Here is an 8,304-nt window from a genome sequence, read left to right as displayed (position 1 = left end):
CAGCCACTTCAGCAGAGCAAGCACGCACGTAGGCCACCAATCGGATCGTGGGAGAACGCTCTGCCGTGATTTTTGGATCGCGGGAGAAATGCTCGGCGCTGATTTTTGGATCGTGGGAGTAATGGTCTGCCGTGACTTTCACGTCCAACAGATTAGGCAAGTACAATATTGTTTTGGAAGCCTCTAAATTTAGCGGCGGCTTCCTATAATCACGCGTCATCGATCCCACGCAGCCATTCCTTTTATTGAGTCGAACAGAAAATAGAAAGTACAAGAGAAAATGGGTTTGATCCAAAAATTATGGCGTCATTTGACGACCTTCTCCATGTTAGATTTGATCCGCTAATCACGGCAAGGCCCGCACAGCGAAAATCGTGGGCTCATGCACGCGCAACATTACTTGCATGCAACAGAAAAACTGCTGGTTCATGGCTACATCAAAAATCAATCAAACAACAGCCGCGCCGCCCATCGCACTTCCACTGCACGTCGCCCGCCTCGCCGCAGTCTCTTGCATGTCGCCCACCTCGCCGCTGCACCCATGGACGTCGCCGCCGGTGGTTGCTGCCCGGTACGCTCGGTCCGGCCAGGGCTTTGCCGCCGCCGGTCCGGTCCCTAGAAACAGGACCGCCAAGTTGGTCGGTCCGGTCCGGTCCGGACCGCCGGCGGCCGGTCCAAACGCTGGCTCGGTCAGGGACCGGACCGGCCTGGACCGTGTCCACCCCGAGTTGAGGGAGACGCTGCGGAGGCCATTGCAGTGGTGTCGCGTCGGAATAAGTTTCTCCGGGCTCCATTCACGGTCAGGCGAGGCTTTTGCCTTCGTCTAGGAGCCAGCGGGGTTGGGGATCCTCGGATCTCGTCGAGGTCGCGGGCTATGGTGGTTGGAGGTCCATCGGCACTGGCCGTTTGGGTCTTCAGATGGGCGATGGATGCAGGGAGACGAAGACTTTTCTTCTTCCTTGTTGATATGATTTGCTTTTGCTGTTCTTCTCCTTCCTCTGTGCTGATGCTGTTGGGAGATCCTGCTTTGTCCGGGCGGATGGCCTGGCCGCGGTGCTGGACCGATCGGATGACTCGAGTTCTCTTTCTTTTGGAAGGGACACCTTTCACGGTACTCAAAGCCAAAGATGGTGACGGCTGTTGTAGGTGTGTTGGATTGATGTCCATGCCCTCTCAGCGCTAGTGTCAAGAAAGGAGGAAGCAACATGGCGGCAATTGTACCGTGGTCGAAGATGATGACCTGTTTGCGACTGGTTGCAGATCCTTCTGTTGCAGGAGTCTTCTCTCAAGATTCAGGGATGATGACACATGGCTCCGGAGATCTTCTTATTTTATGGTTCTCTTAGGGTACTCTAGGTGTTCATGGTCCTTTGTGTTTGCGTTTTAGTATCCTTGTAAGGGTCAACTGCTATGTACTGATTCATGATATGAATGAAAAAATTCTCAAAAAAAAAAAGCACCGTCGTGTATCGCCTAGGCGCTCCCCGCACTCGAACGCTTTCCTTTTTCCTCGGTTTTCTGGGCCTTCGTCCCGTGTGTTGAACGTGTGTACATGTACGTAGGTCTGGGTTCTGTATGCAGTACCTGTAGTATTTGTCTCCTTTTGTATGTACTTGTATCTTACGAGATAAGATACCGGTCGCACCCCTTGTACCTATATATATGTGCCTAGTGCACGATCAATTAATCATCGATGCACCAAATCATTCTCTACATGGTATCTATCGCAAGTCGATCTTCCAACTTCCGCTAACCCTAGCCACCGCCTCGGGCCGCCGCCGCCGCCCCAAGCCGCCGCCACCCTCCTCCCCGCGCGCCTTCCCCTCCACGCCGCGCCGCCCCTTCCCGCCGCGCCCCCTGCCTCCCGCCGCCGCGCCGCCTCTCTTCAGCCGCGCCGCCGCCTCCCTCCCCACGATCTCATCGCCATGTCGTCCAACGCCTCCACCTACTCCAACCCCTTCGCCGTCGACCATGCCGAGATCCGCGACATCAACGTCCATGCACGCGTGCCCGTGATCCTCGACGTCCAACTCCACGTACTTCGCGTGGAAGACGTACTTCACGCTGCTCTTCCGCGAGAACAATCTCGTGGATCACGTGGATGGAACCGTGGACTCCCGCACCATGGTGGACGACGCCGAGTGGACCGCGATCGACGCCACGATCATCCGGTGGTTCTTCACCACCATCTCCAAGGACTTGTTCTACACGGTCGTGAGCGCCGGCGATGACGCCCGCGCCCTGTGGGTCAAGCTGAACGGCCTCTTCACCGACAACAAGCTTCAGCGCCGCTTTTTTTGCAGCAGGAATTTTTTTACTGTCACCAGGATGAACAGTCCATTGATGACTACTGCCGCCGCGTGAAGACGTTGGCGGATGAGCTCTGTGACATTGGAGCCAAGGTGGACGACGACCTCCTCCTCAGCACGCTCACCGCCGGCTTCAACGAGGACTTCGGCAACGCCGCCTCTAACCTCACCTTGATGCCGGAGCCCTCCTTCCCCAAGTTTGTGGCGTACTTGAGGTTGGAGGAGCGCCGGATGAAGGGGGTCAAGAAGCGTGTGCAGCACCACGCCCTCGCAGCCGGCACCTCGCGCGGCGCCCCTCCACCGACCGCCCCACCCACGCCGCGCCAGCAGCCGCCGCCACCAGCGCCTCCGGGGTAGTTCCCCCTCCTGCCCGCGCCTCCCGCCCCTCCCGCTGCCCCCAGCAGCCGGGTGGCGGGCGCCGCGGCAACCGCCGCGGGGGCGGCCGCAAGCAGCAACAGGCGCCAGGGGGGGGGGCTCGTCAGCAGTAGCAGTAGGTGACTCCCCCATGGACGTATGACACCAACCCGTGGACCGGCGGTGTCCACGCGTACTCCATGCCGGTCCCTCGGGCTCCGGCTCCGGGCATCCTTGGGCCCCGCTCGGCGGGTCACCAGGCCCTCTTCGCCGCGCAGAACGCCGCCCCTACAGCGGCTATGGTGCCGTCCCCCCGCCGACGCCCGCCTACGGGTCCGCGCCGGCCTATGGGGCCGCGCCCGCCTACGGCGCCGCCGCCGCTCCGGCCTTCGGGGCCACTCCCGCGCCGGCCTACGGAGGGTTCTACCCTCCTCAGGTGCCGCCGCCGTTGGACCCGGCCTTGCTCGCTACACTGCACTCCGCCCCGTCACCGAGCTCCTATGGTGGCAGTGGTGACTGGTACATGGACTCGGGCGCCACTGCTCACATGACTGCTCATCCCGGTAACCTCACATCTGCCACTCCCGTTCGTACTCCCACCCGTATCACTGTTGGTAACGGTTCCTCCCTACCCATTACTCACGTCGGTCATATGTCTTTCCCTTCTACTTCCACTCCTGTGCATATGTCTAATGTTCTTGTGTCTCCTGACTTAGTCACTAATCTTGTTTCCGTTCATCGCCTTCCTCGTGAGAATCCTATAACTGTTGAATTTGACGATATCGGTTTTTCTGTGAAGGACGCCCGTACACGGATGGTGCTCCACCGATGTGATAGCCCGGACGAGCTTTATCCAGTGCATCCCTCCGGCGCAACCACCACCCGTCGCCCCGTCGCCTTCGCCACCAGTGTCGATCTTTGGCATGCCCGTCTCGGTCATCCCAACTCCACCGTTATGCGTCAGATTCTTCAGAGTTTTTCCTTCTCATGTAATAAGGTCGACCATCACACTTGTGAGGCCTGCCGTCTTGTCAAGCACGTTCGTCTTCCCTTTAGCGAGTCTACAAACATTTCCACCTTTCCGTTTCAGTTATTGCATAGTGATGTTTGGACGTCCCCGGTTGCTAGCAACACGGGCTATTTATACTATCTGGTGATATTGGATGATTTTACTCATTATGTGTGGACCTTCCCTCTTCGTCGCAAGTCCGACGCTCTTGCCACACTCACCGCTTTTTATTCATATGTCACCACACAGTTCGGTCGTCCTATTCTCGCCTTGCAAACTGACAACGGCAAGGAGTTTGACAACGTCGCCGTCCGCAATTTACTTGCGTCCCACGGCACCATCTTTCGCCTCACCTGCCCCTACATGTCTCAGCAGAACGTTCGCGCCAAGCACTTCGCACGCTTAATGACTATGTTCGCATGTTGCTCTTCCACTCCTACGTGCCTGCTCAGTTTTGGCCAGACGCACACGCGACCGCCAGCCTCCTCATTAACATTCGCCCCTGTCCTTCCCGCTGGAACTACACCCCTCACCAGCTCCTCTTCGGTGCAGTTCCATCTTATGATGGTCTTCGCATTTTCGGGTGTCTCTGTTACCCTAGCACCGCGTCCACTGCTCCTCACAAACTCGTGCCCCGGTCAGTTCCTTGCATCTTCCTTGGCTATCCTCCCAACACCAAAGGTTACCGGTGCTATGATCCGGTCTCCCACCGCATTTTCACTTCGCGGCATGTGTACTTTGATGAGCTTGTGTTCCCGTTTCAGCAGGTACCGTCACCGTCGGAGTCTCCTGCGGCGCAGTTCGTCCCTGCCTCCACCGCCGGTGGACCGTCCACCCGCCCCCCGGGTTCGTCCCTGCCCGCGCTCCCTGCGCCGGCGGCCCCTGGCGCTGCGGCCCCTGGCGCAGCGGCCTCCTCGGCCGCCCCCGCCGCGGCCCCTGACGCAGCGGCCTCCTCGGCCGCCCCTACCGCAGCCCCCGACGCCGCGGCCCCCGTCGCCGTGGCCTCCACCGCGGCCCCCGCCGTGGCCCCCGCCACCCCTGCTTCCTTGGCGGCTCCCGTCGCTGCGGCCGCACCCCTCACCGGTGTGGTCACTCGGGCTCGGACTGGGACCCTGCGTCCCAGCACGCGCTATTCGTCGGACGAGTACGCATGCGCAGCTTCTACCTCGACGCCGTCCCCGCTCCCCACCTCCGCTCGCGCAGCCCTTCGGGATCCGAACTGGCTAGCTGCGACGCGTGAGGAGTTTGACGCCCTGCAGCGCAACCGTACGTGGCAGCTTGTTCCGCGGCCACCCCGTGCCAATGTCATCACTGGCAAGTGGGTCTTCCGCCACAAGACTCGCCCCGACGGGTCTCTCGAGCGCTACAAGGCGTGTTGGGTGGTGCGCGGCTTTCGCCAGCGCGCAGGCGTGGACTTCACCGACACCTTTGCCCCGGTTGTTAAACCGGGCACGATTCGCGCTGTTCTCCAGCTTGCTGTTTCTCGCGCTTGGCCTGTCCACCAGCTCGATGTGCCTAATGCTTTCTTGCATGGCCATCTCGACGAGCAGGTGTTTTGTCAGCAGCCGACTGGTTTCGTCGACACCGACTATCTGGACCACGTGTGCTTGCTCTCCCGTTCTCTCTACGGGTTGAAGCAGGCGCCTCGGGCCTGGTACCAGCGGATCGCGGCCTTCCTCCAGCAACAGGGGTTCCGGTCCACACGGTCCGATGCCTCCCTGTTTGCCTACCACCAGGGCCCCGCCACCGCGTACCTCCTACTGTACGTCGACGACATCATCCTGACTGTGTCCTTGCCAGCGCTTCTTCAGCAGATCACAGCTCGTCTCGGCACAGAGTTCGCCCTCAAGGACTTGGTAGCTCTCCACTACTTCCTCGGCATCGAGGTAGTGCACCGGGCTACTGGCTTCTTCCTGCACCAGCAGAAGTACGCCTACGAGCTTCTGGAGCGAGCGGGCATGCTTAACTGCAAGCTTGCTCCCACGCCTGTCGATACGAAGGCTAAGGTGTCCGGCGTCGAGGGCTCTCCGGCGTCCGACGCTCCCTTCTACCGCTCCATCGTTGGTGCGCTTCAGTATCTCACACTGACGCGTCCGGACATTCAGTATGCTGTCCAGCAGGTGTGCCTTCACATGCATGCTCCTCGTGACACCCATTGGGCTCTCGTGAAACGTATACTTCGGGACATACGTGGCACCACAGCCATGGGTCTCACCCTGAAGGCCTCGCCAGACACCACCTTGTCGCCTACTCCGATGCCGACTGGGCTGGGTGTCCCGACACTCGACGCTCCACTTCCGGCTACTGCGTCTACCTCGGGCCCTCTCTGATTTCGTGGTCATCTAAACGACAACCCATGGTCTCACGATCGAGCGCCGAGGCTGAGTATCGGGCCGTGGCCAACGCCGTCGCGGAGTGTTCCTTGCTACGACAGCTACTTCAGGAGTTGCTATGTGAGGCCACCAAGGCGACGCTCGTCTACTGTGATACCGTCTCCGCGGTGTACCACGCTACCAACCCTGTCCATCACCGACGGACGAAGCACATTGAGCTCGACATCCACTTCGTCCGGGAGCACGTCGCACTTGGTCGTGTTCATGTTCTACATGTGCCCACCGATCAGCAGTTCGCCGATGTGATGACGAAGGGACTACCCACCTCGACTTTCGAGGGCTTTCGGTCCAGTCTTTGCGTCACCGGTGATGCTTCGACTGCGGGGGGGTGTTGAACATGTGTACATGTACGTAGGTCTGGGTTCTGTATGCAGTACCTGTAGTATCTGTCTCCCTCTGTATGTACGTGTATCTTAGGAGACAAGATACCGGTCGCACCCCTTGTACCTATATATATGTGCCTAGTGCACGATCAATCAATCATCGATACACCAAATCATTCTCTACACCTTGAACGCGAGTGGTGACCAGCGTACAACCCACGTTATGCCCCTTGTCATACATACGCACGTCACGGCGTGGAGTACTATTTTGTCTCTGGCCGGCGCTGCGGGCATCAGACTGAGCAGCAGTTGGACGCATACGAATGACCAACCGGTCTTGCATTGCCACACATTTTTGTCAAATTTATCTGAGGTTAGAATAATAAAATGAGAGCCACAAATTGACAAGGCTAAGAGAATCTTGTCATATTTTTGTGTATATGTCAAGCGGGGCCTTAGTGTGGCTTCCCTAAGGCGTGCCTTGAACCAAACACTCAACTACGTTGGTCAAACTTGACTAAGCTTAGGTGTGACAAACTTTGGCAATCTTAGTCACGAACCAAACAGCCCCTTCGTGTTTTGATTTTTTTCCGAAAAGTTTAACATGATCGGACCCCGGTGCGAAAGTACTTCGAGACTTGACCTTTTCTTCTACCGCCAGGGTCCATGGCGGTAGGGTTGTAAGGGCTACCACCAAAAGCCTAGGCGGTAGCTCACTCATCCACGTCAGTCCGAGTAAATGACAACCGTCTCTTGTCGTCCACCCTACCGTCAGGTACACAGGCGGTAGGCTATGAAACCCTATGTGACGCCTGGATAATTAAGCTACAGTAATTCCGTGCTAATGGTGCCACGTCATCATGATTACTGTTGTTAAACTCGCGTTGGTTCGAATCTGGTCCAAATTCAAATTTAAATTGAAGTCAAAAATAAAAGTTTTCAAACATAAAATCTAAAATGTTCAAAGTGTGGAAAATAATCTTGGTTATTTTTCATGTTGGAACCAACCTCTTTTGGATTCCCAGGTGCCCCTGAAAATTTATTTAGTGGTTCAGCAGCATTTAAAATTCGCCTTTCCAATTTCTAAAAATGGTTAGACAACTTCTTTTGGCCTCAAACTTTTTGTGACTCCTATATATACTGTGCTTGATTTATTTGACAAGTTTCATGTTGAACAAAACTCATTTGATATTAAATTAAAATGTGAAACAGTGGTGCAGAAAGTAAAAAGAGGAAAAGACTAAAATCCTACCGTGTCTTTGGGCCATATGTGACCACACTGCACATGGCCCAACCCACCACGACCTTTTCCCCTTCTTCTGTTTCTAGAGGAGACAGGGGCCATGGCGTGGCACGCATCCACCCCCACCATGGCCGCTGCCATTGTCGTGTCGAGCATCCCGCGGTCTTCGTGGTGGATGAGAACGTCGCGCGCGACCTCGCCGAACCCTAGCCCCCTTTTTCCTATCTCTCCCGCGCCCCCTCCTCAGACTTTCACCCGAGAGCCGTCGCCACCGCGCTGCTGCTCCACCGCGGCCACCGGCCGCCCCGTGCCCCGCCGTCGTGCCCGGGATCACGGCCATCGTCTTCCTCGTCGTCCCCGACCACCCACGCGGTCCGGGCGCCACCAGAGAGCCCGCAATGACGTCTTCTTCCTCCTCTACGCCACCACCACTCCTCGTCGCCGCTCCGGTCAACCTCGAGCCTCCCCGAGCACACCGAGCCCACCATCAACCTCGCTGTGAGCCTCCCACGTCTTCCCATCGCTCCCCTATCTCGAATGCGTGCCGTAGCTGCCGTCTCGTGCCCCCTGCTTCTTTGCCGCACCGACCGCTGCTGTCAACGCTCGCAACCATGCCACCCGACTGATGTCGCCGCTCGCGCTGGCTATTTCGCCCCGCGCTCTACCCTCTCGC

Source organism: Aegilops tauschii, chromosome 3 (genome assembly GCF_002575655.3).
Source record: "Aegilops tauschii subsp. strangulata cultivar AL8/78 chromosome 3, Aet v6.0, whole genome shotgun sequence".
Classification (NCBI taxonomy): domain Eukaryota; kingdom Viridiplantae; phylum Streptophyta; class Magnoliopsida; order Poales; family Poaceae; genus Aegilops; species Aegilops tauschii.
The sequence above is the reverse complement of the archived record's forward strand: the minus strand, read 5'-3'. Positions refer to the sequence as shown.